The sequence below is a fragment of the Lactuca serriola genome, chromosome 2, assembly GCF_051521515.1.
Source record: "Lactuca serriola cultivar US96UC23 chromosome 2, Lser_US96UC23_V15, whole genome shotgun sequence".
NCBI classification, from domain to species: domain Eukaryota; kingdom Viridiplantae; phylum Streptophyta; class Magnoliopsida; order Asterales; family Asteraceae; genus Lactuca; species Lactuca serriola.
The window spans coordinates 39,934,584-39,954,314 of record NC_136409.1 but is presented as its reverse complement, the minus strand read 5'-3'; positions in this window follow the sequence as shown (position 1 = coordinate 39,954,314).

Sequence of the window (19,731 nt, the reverse complement as noted above, 5' to 3'; positions counted from 1 at the left end):
CCTTGGCCGTAAACTCATGGAAATCCCTCAAATAATGTGTTTAAGGCCCTTAAACTATTTTTGGTTGGTCCTATGATTTATTCCAAGGCTTTTGGTGGTGTTGGATGGCTTTCTGACACCCTAAAATTGAATTTATGCTATGTTTTGAGGAGTTTACGGCCCAAGCACATGCCTTGGACGTAAACTCACATAAGTCCCCCAAAAGTCATGTTTCAAGTGTCCAAATGCTAAAGCCAATATTCTATAAATCACATCTAAGCCATAATAGTGATTTGGAAGAGTTTAAGGTCAAGAAAAACCATATAATATGAGTTTACGGCCCAAGCTTGTGCCTTGGCCGTAAACTCCTTCAAATCCATCAAAATCTATGTTTTAAATGTTAAAAGTCCAATTCATGAAGTCCTTTAGCCATATCTAAAGTCCAAATGTGATTAGGAAGAGGTTTAAGGGCTTAAAACCCTTCAAACTTGGTGTTTACGGCCTAGGTGGCTTCCTGGGCCATAAACTCACATATGGTGTCCCATTTCATGATTAAATGTCGAATTTGGAAGCCAAATATGCTATAGATTAAGGCTAGGAAGGTACCTTAGGGATTTGAGGCATTAAAATTGAGTTTTGGATCCTTAAACTTTGGATTTAGGAGAGAGGTTAGAGAGAGAGTAGAGAGAGAAGGAAAAAGCTTCAAATGAAAGGTTTATCACGTTTATATAGTTCCCAAAACTTGGACACGGTGGAATTCTACCCGATACCGGCCTTAAACGAGGCTTTAGGTCGCACCTGATTAAGTTTTCCGTCACCCGGCGGGGACATTTCTAAAACTTATGAAATAAATAATTTTGGGCTAGATTCATGAGTTCCTAAATGGTTTGGACACTCATTGAATTAAAATAAAGATATAAATCTTGTTAACTAAACCCAAAAACGAAATCGGAACGTTTCGACATACGGCGAATTTATACGGGTAGAATGGGTTTTCGGCAATGAACAACTTCGGGTTGTTACAATATATATATATATATATATATATATATATAAGAATCTTTTTCTCCACATGCCTCTTCCACATTCATATTCAGCCAAAAGTGTTTTTACCTTTATACACTTCAACCTTTTAATTAATATTTTAGAATTTATTAATGTGTATAACTCATTTCTTGCATTATACAGTTTTATTTCATCTGATGCTTTGCTTTCTGATTTTGAGTCTCCGCTATCATAGATGGTATCAAGATTGCAACAGATTTTCCTTCATTATATATATATATATATATATATATATATATATATATATATATATATATATATAGATATATTCCTGGAAAGCTCTGAATGTGTAGATTCCAATGAAAAAGTGGAAAGTATTTTGGAGGAAGTTATGACATTTTTGCTATATTATGTCTAGTGTACAAAAAAATGTTTTCTAGGATGGAATGAAAATTGGACCAATTTTAATGTGTACTTTGGAACGATCCAATAGTTAAACAAAATCATGTAGTATGTATGCCTAAAAAGCTCTGGATGTGAAGTTTTCAATGAAAAAAAATCAAGTCTTTTGGACATTTTGGAAGGAATTTGTAACCTTTTTGTTACAGGTTGTCCAGTGTACAAAGAATATTCGATGGTCTGAAAAAAAGTATTTATTGACTAACTCAAATGGGATGTATGGAATGATCGAAAAGTCCATGAATCGTGTATCATATATCTTTGGAAAGCTTTAGAGATGTAGTTTCTAATGGAAAAGGCAAGTCTTTTAGAGTTTGATATAGAATGTTATGACATTTTTGCCATAGGCTGTCCAATCTATATAAAATTATTTGGTGGCTTGAAAAAATATTTTTTTGACCAACTTCAAAAGGAACTCTGGAACGTTTGAGAAGTCAATGTATATATAAATCTTTGGTAGTCTGAAATACTTTTTGTGGTATGAAAATATGTTCAGTGGTGTAAATTATTGTAACCCTAAGTGCCTTCTGATTCTAAGAGTCCTTTCCGACTTTCTAAGTCCCTTCTGAATCCTTCAGTATCTTTCAATCGTTACTTGTTTAGTTCACCCCTATATCTAAGCATACAATCATAATAGCAAGAGTCGCAAAGAGGACAAGAACATACAAGCATATCAGTGTCACAGAGACAACTATTATCCTCCCACATAATCTAGTGGGCCGACATTGGTTCCTTCCACCCAAAAGTACAGTGAGGAGACTCACCGCAATCTGATGATAAGCAAATCATACACTCGAACTGCAGCTACCACAACTCCTCATATTGAACACATCCAAAATCAAACCTATTTAATAATTAAGGTAATAACCCATAATCAATGGTTTGACTCATATTCTATCTTACTAAGGGTAAAAGACCATTTTACCCCTCTCATACTTGACCCAAATAATCATGACCCAACACCCTTAATGACCGAAGGCCTAGAATTGGCCCAAATGGACTTTTGGGAGTATGCAATGCGTAATACATACATTAAGTCTTGCATAATAGTGTTAGGACTAAATTATGGTTTATTGTAAGTGAAAAGAAAGTTATAAACCAAAGGGAGATTGTTACATCGTAAATTGTGGTTTATAATTTGCTTTTTAGAAGCTTTTAGAGTTCTAGGTCTAGCACCGAAAACACCATGTTTTGGTGTTGTTTGGACCAAAATCACATGCGATTTTGGTTAGGCTTAATATTGTTTTGTTTGGGTTTTGGGCTTGGGCTTGGTTATTAGTTCTAGGTATAAATAGTCTCTTTTGAGCATTATAAAGAGTGTTGGATGTTCAAGGGGGCTATCATATGCAAAGAACACGTTTCGGGGAAAACCATAGAGAAAATGAATTGTAATCAAGAATCTTATGTACCTGACTATTCAATAATAGTGTGCATTGAAGATTAACATTTTGTTTTCTTATTCTATATTTCATCTTGATTCATTTACTTGATTGGGATTCCGCACCATCAAGTGAATCTGATTGATACGTCAAAGCCTTTTTGAGGACTTACAAGTGGTATCAGAGATTTGATCGGTATCAATCGGGTCATTGCAAATGTTTTTTTTTGTTTTGTTTTTTTTTTGTATTTTGATTTCTTCCCCTAAATTTGTGAATGGGAAAGAAAGGGAACAAAACAAATGAGCAAATTAAAAAAAAATGTCTTCAAAATGAATCATTTTATGAAAAACTTAAAAGCATCGAGAAGAAAACTTAAACCGTAATTCAGCAATTGAAGTTGCATCCAGATGATCTAAGAACAACATGCAGATGCAGCAACATGTTCAACCTCAGCTGTGTGTCAACTCCGGAACGAAGTTAAGACATTCAACACGCCTATAAACACGATCCCCATTTGTGATCGTTTTCTTTCTTCCTTTCCCGCAAAGGACACATACTCTCAATTTAAGTTTTGAGTGTTATACAGTTGAGAGACGCCCCTATCATGTGATTGGAACAACCTATATCAACAAACCGAAGTTTGATGATATTCCTCCGTAGCTGCTCCAGCACAGAGTACGAGATTTGTTGGTCTTTGGAACCCTTTCCATTTTTAAACTTGGTTGATCTTTATCATCTATCCAAGGTACTCTCTCCCATGACATATCGTATTTGTCACACACAGAAGATGAAGAAATGGTAGAATAATTAGGTGAATTGGGAGTATGAACCTTTGATACCCATCTGTAGTCGACTTTATCCCATTTATTGTTTGATTTGATGGATGCCTTAGTACTTGCTTAGAACTTGAGACCGGCCGCCGAAATGACTTCAAACAAACTGATCTTTGTCTAACAAAACCATCTCTTGACTTTGGCTTCTTGTCCGACATTCCCTTCTTTTCCTTGGGAATTTGACTCTTTTCCCTTTTAGCATTCCAGTCACCATTGCTTGAACGTGACCTTGAAGGGTTCCTTTTGGAGGATCTCACTCTTGGCACATTCTTCCTACCCTGTGCATAGTAGGGAACATATGCACGATTTGGACAATTTCTGGGAATGTGTCCAGGTGTTCTACAATGGATACATGTTTGTTTCTTCATGTAGAAATTGTTTATGTCTATCCCTGGTAGCATGCCCATGCCTTGTCTCTGGTTGTTCCCACAAGCATACTTACAACAAGCAGTCTGTTTTGCTTGTTTTGGTGGCATGTATTTATCAACAACATGTTCAGAAGTAACTGAATTAGCAGCACAAGATTCAGAATTCAAGGAGACATTTGTTTGACAATCAGCAGAATTAACAGAATTATAATTATTTCTATTCTCCTTGTCCTCATCTTCCACTACTTTACTTGCACATGAAGTAGAGGCATTAGTATCGTTCTCCTTAATATTCTAAGTTTTAACTGAAGCTGGTACATGGGTTGGGCCAAACTAAGCAGGTTTCTCTACCTTACTGGTTTCAAGGGGTAGGGTATAGTTTTCATTGAAGGGAGGTGGAACACTATATTACCCTAGACCCTTATTTTGATTATCTTTAAATTTTAATTGTTTTTCTATCATGGACACAACTACCTCACTTTACACGTCAACTTTCTTAAATGTTAAATTCAGCATCTTTATGTTTAGTTTTTAATGCATCAAGTTCGACAGTTAATTCAACAATTTTTACTTTAGCATAATGATAGTGTTTAGATTTAGTGCTACATTCTTCTTGAAGTTTTCTAAGGTCCTTGGTTTTGGCCTCTAATTGATTTTTTTAAGGGTTTTTGGGCCTTTCTAAGAGTATAGCCTTCATATTTAAGGTGTTCATTGTCTCTACGTAATATTTCAATTCGATCATGAAGAAATTTAATTGTATCACTACAGGATTGAGAACAGGAAGTTTCATTGACCTCTTTTGTGATTGATGAACTCATTATTCACAAAAAATAATTTACAATAAATAAATCTGATTATGAAGCCAAGAAAAATGCCGTTTGATTTGAAACCTTGAAAGTCAAACTTGAAAAGTCAAACTTGAAAGTCAGACTTGAAAGTTAAACTTAAAAAGTCAAATTTGAAAGTCAAAGTTAAAAGGTCAAACTTGAAAAGTCAAACTTAAAAAAGTCAAACTTGAAAAGTCAAACTTAAGAAGTCAAACTTGATAGTCAATGGTCAAACTTGAAAGTCAAAAGGTCAAAAGTGAAAGTCAAAACTTTAGGTCGAAAACGAAAATTTCAAGACCAAAAATGAGAGTATTTGACCAAAACCGACAGTACTTGACGAAATACATGACTTTTCGACCAAAAACAAAGCTTTATGACCGAAAACGAAATTATTGGATCGAAAATATGGCTTTTGGACCCAAAATAAGTCTAAAATGAGAAAATCTGAAATTCCAACCGAGAATGCGAGGCTGAAATCTCAGACCAAGAGCAAGAGTGAAATCCGAGGCCGAGAACAGTTTGGATCGGAATCATGTGAGCCGAGAACTGAAGCTGCGGACCGATGACCTTGTTGTTGACCATAAACCTTCACTTAGAGACCTCGCATCGTGAACCTCGCCCTCGTCCGAAATCGTTGTTGAGCTCCGAAAACGCTGCTGGCCGCCTAGGGTTTGACCGGATGCGACGATTGTCACCTAGATCTCACAAATCTTGACCTAAAATGCCCAAAACTTGCCAAAAACACTAAATTTTTAAATCTTGAAAGCCAAACTCGATCAAAACTCCAAAAATATGAAGAACACAAAGAACAATGGCCAATAATTCATAAAATATAAATAAAAAACACCTAGAAACTCAAAAATAAAACGTTTGCAATGACCCAGTTTTGATACCGATCCAAGCTCTGATACCACTTGTAAGTCTCTAAAAACGCTTTGATGTATAAATCGCATTCACTTGATGGTGTGGAATCCCAATCAAGTGAATGAATCAAGATGAAATATAGAATAAGAGCACTAAATGTTAATCTTCAATGCACACTATTATTGAATAGTCGGGTAAATAAGATTCTTGATTACAATTCGTTTTTTCTCTAGTTTTCTACAAAACGTGTTCTCTGCATATGGCAGCCCCCAAGAACGTCCAACCTTTACAATGCTCAAATGACACTATTTAAACCTAGACCTAGTAACCAAGCCCAAGCCCAAAACTCAAACAAAACAATATAAAACCTAACCAAAATCACATGTGATTTTGGTCCAAACAACACCAAAATATGGTGTTTTCGGTCCTAGACCGAGAACTCTAAAAGCTTATGAAAAGCAAAGTATAAACCACAATTTATGACCTAATAGTTTCCTAGCCCTAGGGATTTTCGAATATAATGCAAGGATTGAAATCCTTGCCTTCCTCCCTACGATTTGCCATATTATGGAACTTAGAGATTTGGTGAGATTTTTTTATTTTGGGGAATTATCTTGTTTTTGTTTATTAAGATAATTGGAAGATTTTGTAAGATCCCTCCCATATTATGGAGATTTTGGGGATAAGGGATTAGGTTAAATTAACTTCTCTAATTTAATAGATAATCCTTATTTGATTTAATAAATTAATTAAATGTTTAATTAATAGATAATTATTAGATCAAAGTTTTTAAATTTGAAAATTTTCGAAATTTTAAAAGGATTTAACACCCCTAGTATTTTGAAAAGTTTAAAATACATCCTTATGGTTTTATTAAATTTAATTGAGAGATCAATTAAAGGACAATTAATAAATCCATAAAAGGTTTAAATTTAATTAAATTAAAAGTTTAATTTATTAAGAGATTAAACCCTTGCTATTTTAAAATGTTTTAAAATACACCTTATACTATATATAATTAAAAGGTTTAATATATATTATATGTATAAGAAAAGTCAGTCGAACCGCTAGTATGCATCATTCATGAAGCCATAGTATAAGGGGAGTTTAAGGAAGCGGCCTGTAAAATGACCGACATTGGGTACCCGATCTACCCACCGCTCTCTTTTATGGTGAAGGTTCATTAGCCGAACAGGTTCGATAGGACAATTAATCATCATTAAAAGTATAATGATAAATTAACTAAACCATTTTCTAAAATCCCGTTCTTAGTTACTTAAGGAAATATGTGAATTTGATGCTAACCCATGAAATTGCACACTTCACCTTATTGGTCATTAGTGGAGCATGTGTGGTTAACCGACACACTAATATGGGACTAATATTGTTGGTAATGGATGTCTCGTAAATTATCATTGAATATAATGGAGCGCATGTGGTTAACTGACAAGTTAATTTCAGATGATAAATGACATCGAGAGTACCAAACTAATTGTCATGGTTATTCACATATCATTTGTGATGTTTGGCATCCCAGTCATAAAGTAAGAGCGTAATCGAGATTAAACATTCCATTGAATAGTTCAATGAATCTCAAAAGATCTAGGAGTTTCATAAGATTGAAATCCGTAAATGATTTACCTACCTAAAATAGATTCGACTTTGATTACGGCATCCTGATGAAACAATAAAAACTTAGATGGATAGATTCTATAAACGATGTGAAAAAAATAACATGAACAATGAAGATCAAATAGTCCCGAATGCTTAGATTGAATAGTTTTAGAAGAGTTCAACATGAACTTTTATGTAAAAGCTATGTAGGGAAAATACAATTGATAACCCTAAAACGATACATGTATGCACATAAAATAGTCTAACGCTAGCAACTCATAAACCCGGATAGACAGGCCCAATCCATTATAAATAAGACTATATACGTATGAAACATTTGACACCACACTTTAAATAGCCCAACAATCTCCCCCCCCCCCCCTTTGTGTCAAATAAAGAAAGAAGATTCTTCATTATTGTACCTTCTGAACCTTGGAAAGCTTGGTCATCAAATTCAGAAGAGTATTTCTGATTATAAGATACCACTTGATCATGTCATTGACGCATTTCATATCAGTATCATTATTAGCTTTGCATGCGACAGTCAAGCCCATGATGTTGTTCAGTGCAGCAGTGGAGTCTAAATGTTTGTCCAATAAAATGAACAACATCTTTTTGAATTTTATCACCCTCTTTACTTTGATACACCACAGTCCAATCTGCTTTCTTTATCTTACCCATCCTCGTCTTTTGAAAGTTCGTCGTTTCATCTTCAAGTTTCACAACTGGCCTTTTCTTCAATACTGAAGCGATTTCCACATCCAATTTCGCAACTTCATGAATGTAGCAAATCAACATTCTTTTCAGATGGGAAACGATTGGCTCATACTTCACCTCATCTTTTGACAAAATCAAAAACAGTAAAATCCAGTCATTCGGATTCATACAAGGTAGATCAGCAAGTGTGAAGTCTTCTTCAATGCGACTTGCTCCTCGAAAACCCTTAAATTTGACATTTGTGAAATGTTCAGTTGGAAATAGAGCATAAACTTTCATAGTAACCAACCCCTTTAGGCTCCATAACTTGAACTATGACTGTCCGTGCTTATGATAAATTGAGAAAATCATATTGTTAACATCGTAGTCTGAAAGTGGTGCTTTCTTAACATGAGCGAAGTCTAGGAATAGGAAGGCTTTCAGAGTGAGTGGGAAGTCGAGCTGAGAGTCAGCGACATTGTTTAGTTCAAAAGATACCGAAGGTTCGAACCAGTGAACGCTCGGATCATCGATCGCTTCCTTCTAAATTCTCTTGAAGGTCCACGGAGGAAACAGTGTCATCTGTATTGCAAGAGTAAAATTTTCAACTCTAGCTTCTGCTTCTTTTGCCTCTAATTCTTTGCAAAGTATCATAATGTCATTAAGCTTTTTGTCTTGTTTCTTTCTCACAAGTTTTTCTCCTTCCGAAAGAACTTATTCTTCTTCATCATCTTCAATTATCTTCTCTTTTCCTTTAGATCCCGAAGTTTCATTAACCTACGGATCTATTTTCGGTTTTTCCTGATGATGTTCATCAGTGGACTTCTTATCGTGGGGCTTAGGTTCTTCTTTTTCATTAACTTTTTCTCCCCTTGTTCTGGAAGAGCATTATCTTCCGACACACCTTTAATGCGGTTTAACATCGTAAAGTCCGGCTTGAGATTTTCATAGAGGTGTTGGCGAACTGACACAATAAGAATAGAATCCCGAGTTTCCACCAAACGATGCAGATTGTGATTAATTTCTGACATGCAACTTTTGATAGCTGCTTTCTCAGTCTCCAGATCATCCAAGTGTTTAGTTGCATAATTGAGTTTGAGGGAAAAAACCTTGACTTTTTCAGTCTTCGCAGCCAACTTATCCATGATTGCGTTCTCAACAACAAGATCCTTTTGAAGCTGCTCTATCTTAGAAATAATAGACACATTCATATCATAGTTGTTAGTCTTGAGTTTACCACGAACACGAAAAGGGCTTGTTGTAACAACCTGAAGTTGTCCATCGCCGAAAACCCATTCTACCCGTATAACTCGTCGTATATCGAAACGTTCCGATATCATTTTTGGGTTTAGTTAATTAAAATTATATGTTTATTATCATCCAATGAGTGTCCAAACCCTTTAGGAACCCATGAAATTAGCCCAAAACATTTATTTCATAAGTTTTAAAAACGTCCCCGCCGGGTGACGGAAACTTAATCGGGTGCGACCTAAAGCCTCGTTTAAGGCCGGTATCGGGTAGAATTCCACCGTGTCCGAGTTTTGGGAACTATATAAACGTGTTTAAACATTCATTTGAAGCTTTTTCTTCCTCTCTCTACTCTCTCTCTAACCTCTCTCTTAAATCCAAAGTTTAAGGGTCCAAAACTCAATTTTAAGGCCTCAAATCCCTAAGGTACCTTCCTAACCTTAATCTATAGCATATTTGGCTTCCAAATTAGAGATTTAAACATGAAATTGGACACAATATATGAGTTTACGGCCCAGGAAGCTACCTAGGCCGTAAACAGTAAGTTTTAAGGGTTTTGAGCCCTTAAACCCTTCCTAGACAATTTTGGACTTTAGATATGGCTTAATGGCTTCATGAATTGAACTTATAACATTTAAAACATGGATTTTGATGGATTTGAAGGAGTTTACGGCCAAGGCACAAGCTTGGGCCATAAACTCATATTTATGGGGTTTTCTTGACCTTAAACCCTTCCAAATCACTTATAAGGCTTAGATATGAATTTTAGGAATATGTTTTTTTGCATTTGGACACTTGAAACATAATTTTTGAGGCATTATTGTGAGTTTACAGCCAAGGCAAGTGCTTGGGCCGTAAACTCCTTAAAACATGGTGTAAAATCAATTTCAAGGTGTTAGAAAGCCATCCAACACCACCAAAAGCTTTGGAATAAATCATAGGACCAACCAAAAATAGTTTAAGGGCCTTAAACACATTATTTGAGGGATTTATGTGAGTTTACGGCCAAGGCTTGTGCTTGGGCCGTAAACTCCTTGATTCATGGTGTTAGAATGCTACCTAAACACCCCTAAAGCCTTGGAATGAATTTTAGAAGTCCTTTCAAACAAGTTTTTGGGCTTAAATCACATGGAATCACCATCTAAGAGATTTTACGGCCATGAGGGGGGTCTCATAGGCCGTAAACTCCAAAAACCCCTCCAAAATATTAAGGAATTGCATGTAAGGCCTTAGGATAAATTTACCAGTCACATGTGATTTGTTCTAGCATCATTTAACACAATTTTCATGGGTATTAAGGAGTTTACGGCCAGGAGCCTATGCTAGGCCGTAAACTCCCATAAATAAGTCATTTTGATGATTTAAATCCATTCCAAGCCTTTAAATCCAAACCTAGAAAAATTCCCTTAAGTGATTTAAGCCATTTTTGCCCCTAATTGACCCCACCATGAGTTTACGGCCGTAAACTCATGGGGAGTGGGTGTTATTGACTAAAAACTCTTGTATGAGTTTATTCATGGGGAATAAACTCAAGTCCCAAGTCCCTAGTGTCATTTCACGTCCTTAAACGCCACCCGGGTCCCTCCAAACACTTGTATCAGAGTGTTTTCGCGACTAGAAGAAACTGTCCCTATCAAATAATCAATCTAATTCCTAATTAGATACAAATGTGTATCTTTACATTATACTTAGGAACCTCGTGCGTTTACAAGCCCCAGATCAACTCTTAGCATCCAAATCATCACATTTCTCGTCCGGTGCGTTCATACCCTTACGCCTTTTTCCGTGTTTTTCAATGTTTTCAGGGGGGGGGGGGATACAAGCAAACTATAACTGTTTTCGAATTATAACATTGATGTGTTTCAAATAATATCTGGCAAACTTATAAACTCTTTTACTCCTTATGTATTATGCTGAGCATAAGGAATGATTTATCAATTACAACTAAATGGATTTTAGTTAAGAAAATAACCAAAGTAATCAAATTATTATGGGAATAATTTGGGGTTCTTTAACGTTTGTTTTATATCTATATAAAAGTTATTAGATAAACTATGTCTGATTCAGTTTATCTCTGTATTATTTGAATGTATTGCCAGATAATCTCATTGTATGTATCTATTTTCACTATATCATGTATCATAATCTTTGTATGTTTGATATCGTATGAAAATTTTGTGAATAGTTTAATACTAGTTTGTGAGATAGTCACTACCCTTTATGGATGATTAGTAAATCCTCCCCGGAAGTGTAACCAGAGTCTCCTGGAGGGAGAGCGAGGAGTTTGTGAATAGATCTATTCGGGACTGACAATCCCACACCTTAACTGCTAGCTATAGTTAGGCGGGCACGCCTGGGGTGACAAATTCTATATATCGTCCGACGTCTGAGTAACGTCAAGGAGGTCTCGTTGTTGTATCAGCATGGTTACCCGACTCACAATACGTATTAATATAAATTTATTCACAGCTAGGATTTTGTTTTGTATCTATATCTTGTTCGGGATAGTAATCCCATGGTTTTGAATCTGTATCTTGTACGGGATGTTAATCCCATGACTTTATCCAACTATCTTATATCAAATTCGGGATAGTGATCCCATGGTTTGATCAAACAATCTTATTCGGGTTAGTAGTCCCATGGTTTTTAATCTATATTTTCTAGCATATCAAACTATCTTGTAACTGGTTCGGGATGTTAGTCCCAAGGTTTTCAAACTATTTTCTATCTACAATTTATGAATATTAAAGTATTTCATATTTATTTTGGGATAGTAATCCCATGATCTTCAATATATAGTTTTGGGTATTAAACTATACTCTGTGTTATTAAATCGGTCTTGTAATTAGGAAAATATGGGATTTCCTGGGGTTAACTTATAACGCATAATTGAACTGTAACGAAAGATAACCAAACTAACTATCTAATATAAGAAAATATGGGATTTTCTTGGATAACAAATCTTTTTGAAAAACTAAAGGAAACCAATACATTTTCATAAAACAAAACCGCTTATGAACTCACCAGCTTTATGCTGATTTTCAAACTGCTTGTATTCTCAGGTCCAAGTTAGACAGGTACCCGACGATATCTTTTGGTGAAGACGGAGTGCTCAGAAGACTCGTCTCGTTTTGTTCATATGATATATGTATAACTTTTGTAAAATTTGCTTTTGAACCAAATGTAAACTTTCATATATATGTAATGTAATGGTTGTTTACTGTGATTACTATGTACATTGGATTTGATACACAACTTGGATTCAACCCCGGAAATGTTTCCGCCTTTGATTTTCGGGGTGTAACACTTGTCTCTCAGTTTGTAAAGTTGCGTCGAGATTCATAACGACCTTTTTTGCTACTTCGGTGTTCTGATCAGCAGATCTTTGGAAATCAACCATAAACTTTGTGACTTCAGCATGTAGTTTTTCGACTATTTTGATCGTCTCAGTAATGGTCTTCTTTGATTCCTGGATCGCCTTGGTTGAGTCTTCAAGGAATTTTGCATTGTCTTTGGTGAGCATTTCAACCGTTGCACGATGAGACTTAAGTAGAAACTCATAACTAGAAGAAGCAATGGATGACTCCTAGAGTGAATCCAACTTAACGTTGAGTTGTTTAAATTGCTCTTTGGTCATAGGGGCGTCCTCATCGTCGCTTGCCTGATGGACTGTGAATGGGATAAAAACAAAATTCTAAAAGTCATCCTGATCATCCCCAAACATAACCTTTGGATCATCTTCTCTTAAAGGTGAAGTTGTTGAAGTACTTGGACCTATAGTAACACCGAAATCAAATGCCCCCATATTAGATACTTTGACAGTAGACATCGGAGTACTTATTGTGGTTTTTGTAACTATGGAATCTATATAGAATGAAGTAGATAAAGGAACAAAGATCTGGGGTAGAGAAACACCCATTGAAAATTTTGTTAGAGGTGAAATAGTGATGGGAACAATAGTGGTAATTGGATATGAAGTGGTGGTTGGAGAAGGTGAAGGAGTGGGTATGTGAAAGAAATCGAAATCATGTGTAAATGAGGTAGGTGGAATAGATACCTTCGAAATTGGGTTTGAAGTTGATGATTCCAAAGTAGCACCGATATCCTCAACCTCGTGTTGAACAGGTTCACCCTCACAAAAATTAGTGTGAGTCCTAGATTCTAAAGCCTCCTGTACTACTGGGGATGGTGATCATGGTTTCCGAGTAGTCTTCTTGATTTTCTTTTTCAGAGTCTTGACGACTTTGGAAGGATCGACTTTGCTCCCCTTTTTGGTTTGTTGGCTTCCTCAATCGTCATTTATAAATCGTCAGACATAGAGCGAGGGCCCGAGGAAGGTAACTTCTGATATTCATTGATGATGACATTGTCTTGAGGCACATTTGCGAACATAACCTCCTAAATTGATCCAAAAAAAGTAAACTTGGTCAGATCCGACATCATGAATGACAATGTCTTTAGAATAGGAATCGCAGCAACCACAACATCATCCGCAAAAGGAATCTTGAAGTGTACTAAGGCTCTATGGATGATTAACGACCAAAAACGAGTGCAAGAAATCTCAGTGTTGCGAGTCGAAGAAAAGGTGCTCTGAATAAGTTGTGTCTAGAGAATCAATCCATAATCCAACTTGATACCATGACAAAGGCCAAAGATGATGGTATAAAAGAGCTTACTTGTACTGTCAGAGCCGACAACTCATTCCGAAAGGCTCTTAAACAACAACGCAAATAAGCCATTCCACGTAATAGGAAGATTAGGCTTCCAGAACTTGGATAGCAAGGTGAGATTCTTAAGGTAACACATCTTATAGAACATATGAATGAGATCTGTGGAAAAATAGATTCAGGATCCACAAGCCCTTCAGTCGAATCAAACCCTAAAATTCTGCAGAATCGAGACTTGGAGATAGAGGTCTTTTGAGAATCAACTTCAAAATTAATCACATCATCTGCTAAAATATAAATCGCAGTGGTAGACGCCTTTGAAAGTGAAAGAGAGGAACAAATTCTGCCATGGTCAAAACTTGAGCCAGTGCCGAGAAATGCAAACATTCAATTATAGTCTTTAGGGCTTCTTTGTAACGTGAGGTAGTGAGATCGAGAATTAGATTTTGACTAGACTTCACGTTTAACAACAGGACAGAGGTGGATTGATCAACAAAAGAAGTGGTATCAGATGAACCAGCCATTATTGTCATGAGAATGACGATGAACAATAGTGAGAGAAAAGAGTTTTTGCTTTGAGAGATTTTGAATTCTTTGTGAGTGGTGAGAAAAAATAAACCATAAAAAACCCCTTTTATATGTCGTGATGGGAGAGAGAAAATCACACTTGGATGTTTCCATATCCCGATAAAGGAGCCTTGATAGGCGTGACAACTGTAGATGCCATGCAACGTTACAACTGACACGCGTGATGTTGGGCATGGAAAAAGGACGTGCCTTAATTTGCATCCTTATCCCCCAAGAAACGTCGTTCCAGCTTTAATCCATTCATAATTATTAGTCTTGACACCCTCACCTGTTTTCTGAATGAAAGTAACCATTCGAAATCAAAACCCGAATTTTTAAAAATCATAAAGATTTTTGTGCAAGTGTGTGCCAAAGATAAAGAAGTAAAACAAATTAAAATTTGTGGGATTCTATGATGTCAAAATAGAATTAACATGAAATCAGATGGATCCCGGGCAACGATCTCTTCTTTCTAAATCAAGAAGATTCGGAAGTGCTTGTGTGGAATCCCGTTGAATTACAATCATCTATTTATTTAGAAATAGTGAAAGGCTTCTTTTTGAGTAGCTTCAAGGGTGGCTTTAGCTTCAACCAAATTCCAAAACTTAATATATGTCCAAAAGTCTAGAAGAAGTACTTGTCTGACCAATGTAGCCATAATAACAAGTAAGATTTCGATCTATTTTACGTGACAAGACATTTCTTAAAATCTCAAAAAAAAACTCGATATTTTGGGAATTAAAGTCTTGGGTTGAGAGGTTTTTATAAAGATCACAAATTTAGAAACATAAATTCAGAAGCATAAATGAACAGTGACTTCCGAAGCATTCCGAAGCTCGGAATCAACCGGAAGACAGTTAATATACAAAGTATACGCAAGCATTCCGAAAGCCTGATAAACAGTAGAGTCCAAACCGTTCTGAAGCTCAGATCATGAAAAATCCGAATCATTCCAAATGCTGGGAATGTGAATAGTAATTTCCGATTATGAAAGGGATTTTGGAACCGAGTCTGGTTCTATCATTCCGATAGCTTTTAAAATATGATTGAACGTCGTTTCTGGTTAGGCCTTTGTGAAGATATCAACCAACTGATAGGAGGATCTAACAAAGTGTACTTCTACGTTTCCATCCTCAACGTGATCCTTAATGAAATGATATCTCAGTGCAATATGTTTTGTCTTAGAGTGTTGCACTCGATTATGGCATCTCCGAATTATGCTTTTGGAACCGCAGTATAATGGAATCATCTTCATGTTTATCATGTAGTCTCTAAGTTAACTTTGAATCCATACTACCTGAGATGTGCGTGATGCAACTTCTATATACTCAACTTCAGCAGTGGATAAGGAGATGCATGTTTGCTTCTTAGATTTGCCAACTAAATAGTCTGCCATCCAGAAACTGACATCCACCAAGATCAGCATCATAATATGCTTGCACAAAGAATCCAAAGCTAGAAGGGTACCAGATTCCGAGAGAGGTGGTTCTTTTGCGATATTGGATAATATTCTTCACAACAGTCAGATGTGGTTCACGTGGATTCGCCTAAAACCTGGTACAATAACAAACATAAAACATTATATCTAGATGACTAGATGTTAGATAAATTAAAGATCCAATCATTTTTCGATAAAGAGTCACATCAGTGGCTAGCTTGTCTAAGGATGGTGTAAGCTTCGTTCCGAACGCCATTGGAACCTTGACCTTTAAATCTGCCACCATTCTAAATTTCGCAAGCACAGTCTTATTGTAATCTTCCTGGTTGATGAATATACCCTCTGAACTATGTCTAATATTTAAACCAAGGAACAAGTTAGTAGGACCCATTGAACCCATCTCAAATTTAGTTTCCATCAGTTTTCGGAATTTAGTTGTTAATGTAGGAATAGTGGATCCGAAAATGATCACATCAATGTAAATTTGGACGGTCATTAGATGGTCACCACCTTTCTTGCGAAAGAAGGTTGGGTCGACCGAGCCTTGTTTAAATTTTCAAGAATCGAGTTAGGTTTTCATAACATGCATGAGGTTCTTGTTTTAGACCATACACATCCTTATCCAAAATATAGAAATGATTTTGATATTTTTCGTTTTTGAAACCTGGTGGCTATTCAACATAGACTATTTCCTCTAGTTCACCATTCAGAAAGGCACACTTCACATCCATTTGATAGACTTTAAAATTTTAATGTGCTGCATAGGCAAGGAAAATCCGAACAAATTCTAGCCTTGCAACTGGTGCGAATGTCTCTTCATAGTCTATGCCTTCCTCATGGCAGTATCCCTTCACAACTACTCTTGCCTTGTTCCAAATTATGTTGCCTTATTTGTCAAGCTTATTCCAAAATACCCATTTTAATACGAACACAGATGCATCCTTCGGAGTTGGGATCAATCCCCATAATTTGTTACGCACAAACTCATGATGCTCCTCCTGCATTGCTTGCACCCAATCTGAATGATCAAGAGCAATCTACATAGATTTAGGCTTTCCATTTTTGAAAATAATGCAGTTTGACTTGCTTTTTGTTGAGCCCTTGTGAGAACTCCTGAAGATGATGCTCCGATTACTTGAGATTTAGGATAAACTTTGGTCCATTTGGTCAATAGAGGGTAGTTTGGATCAAAGGTTGGATCCAATTCTGCATCCATGTCTTTGAATTTCGATCGAGCTGTAGAGTCATTATTTTCATTCTCATTCTGCCCTGGATGTTTGCATGTGACTCTACATTCAGAATCGGATTGTCCCCTAGATTGGAATATCAGTGTTGACTTCTAGATTTGAATTCTCCTCCTAAAGAGGCGTATCTGTTGTGGAGGTTGAAGTGGAACCCTCAATACTAGAAACAACCCTTTAATGACACGCAAACAATGACACATGCTGATAGAGGACACACATTTTTGCGTGCCCTAGAAAATAATGTCAGTTTTGCAAAGTATTAAGGATAGAGTACATGCATTTCTGCGCGCCCTAAAATTAGTGTCAGAAAAGAAAAAAAATAAAAGAAAATGCGGAGGGCGCCTTTCATAAAATGTGTGTCATCTAAGTGTGTCGCTTTATATTTGTTTTAGTGAAACACGCGTTTTAAGGCGGAATGTTAACCGCCTATTGAATCCAAAAAATTAAACCCCCCGCCTCTTCCAATTAGCAAGAAAAAGCTCTAGGGCCTTCATCTTCATTTTCGCTGCTTCAGAGAACGGTACCATTGATATCTCTACTGAAGCTGTGGTTGTAGATGATGACTTCAAGTTCAGATTCCAAAGGCAGGAGATGTACACCAAGAATCTCTCCGGATCCATCCATCCTTATGAATGTCACGTTTTCCTCTACTACAAGACTCGCGAACACTGGCCTGCTCGTGTTGAATCCTACGACTTGGATCTGCTACCTAAGCGACTTGTTGGAGCTATCAAGGAGGATAAATCGATGTCGTTGTTAACGTAATTGTACCACTAGAACACTCCTCTTTTCATTTACACGACTTCAACACTTCTCTCAGCGTTTACTCATCATCTCCTCACCATGACCACGCGAGTAATCATCTTTAGTCCAAGGACTCCTCCTCCATTTCACTTGCTAGTTTTGTCAAGAAGGTACAAATGTTCCTGGATATTTCATCTCCTTTTCAATTTGTTGCACTATCGATTTTTTTTTTGTATTTGAGATTTTCTAGTGTTTCAATTGGCCTTCTTCTTGTGATTTTATTCCGTTTCCAAATATGTATTGCGAATCATTCTCCGATATGGCTATATCCTTTCATTTCTCTCCTATTTTATAAAATAACTTGTGGCTTGTAATTGCACATAAAGTGTTCGATGTAATGCCTAATTGAGATAATTCATATTATTTTACCTAAATTCAGAATCTGATCCTTACCTATTCAAATTAAGCGATGGGTTAGTTTACGAATTCATAATGAATTATACATATACCATGCTTGATAAATCTATCACCAAACTCTTTCATCTTAACATTCACCTTATTATTATCAATTTCTTTTCATTTGAATCTTTCTTTATGTTGTATGGCATGATGTTTAACACGAGTGATGAGATCGAAATTGAGACTTGGGTTCAAGGTGATGGAAGAATAGTATGGCAACCCGATATTTCAAGTCAATGTAATAACCTGAAAGTCAAGTATTGTCACATATTTTTGAAATAATAAGAATAGCGTCAAAAATTGAAGTGTTCAAAAAAATCAATTCGGATATATAAAGTGATAAATATCGTAACAAGGTTTTTAGAAATATAAAGAACGCTAAAATCCGAGTTATAACGAAGAAGTTATGACCAATCGAAGATCCGCAACAAAACCGGTAAAACACTGTTAAACATAAAACGCGAAATTTCAATAAAATACTCTTTGGCCTTAGGTATCTAAATGAAAGTCATAGATATCATAGATATCATTAAACCGTAAATGTATATAAAAAAAGTCCAAATCTAACTTTGTACGAGTACGTTATGATTTTTCTAAGTTTTAGATATAGTAGTAGACAACTGAAAACTCGAAATAGAGATCGCACGACTTTTAGCCGACACAACCTAAACGAGAATGGAAGATCTCGATAATAGTAGTACAATGGTAAAAAGACAGACGAAAACGGACATCAGATGAAGAAGATATGGATTTTTAACAGACATTTCCAGTCCTGGCCTGTTAAAAATTATAATATTAAAATTAAAGTAAAAATTAGCCGAAGGAGTCTAAATGAGAGTTGTAGAGGATAATCTCACCTACACGTAGATACAAAGAACGTCAAAAACGGAACTCGTATGCGAGAGTTATGAATTTATGATGTTCGGGGCACAAAATTCGACATATGTCAGAGTTCACGTCGTGAGTATAGTGTTCACGACGTGAACAATATGATTGACCCCTCCAGAGCAAGTAGACAGATGACGCACTCCATAAGCTCTTCAGGACCAGACTCACGACCTGAGTCATGCATACTCACGACGTGAGAGTCAATTTTTCACCCTATAAATAGGATGTGAGGGCTCCGGCTTTCGTTGCTCATTTCCATCCTCTCTCCATTACTTTCTCACTTTTAAGCACCTCTAAACCACCGCAAAGCCCCGATAACACCTCTAACACACAACGCAAGTCCCGACGCCCCGAAGTTCCCGAGAAAACCTTCTTTGCAGTTGAAGTGTTGTCTGCATGAAGCCCGGTTCTTCACTAGAAAATAGGGGTGACATCAAGAAAGCACATTCCTA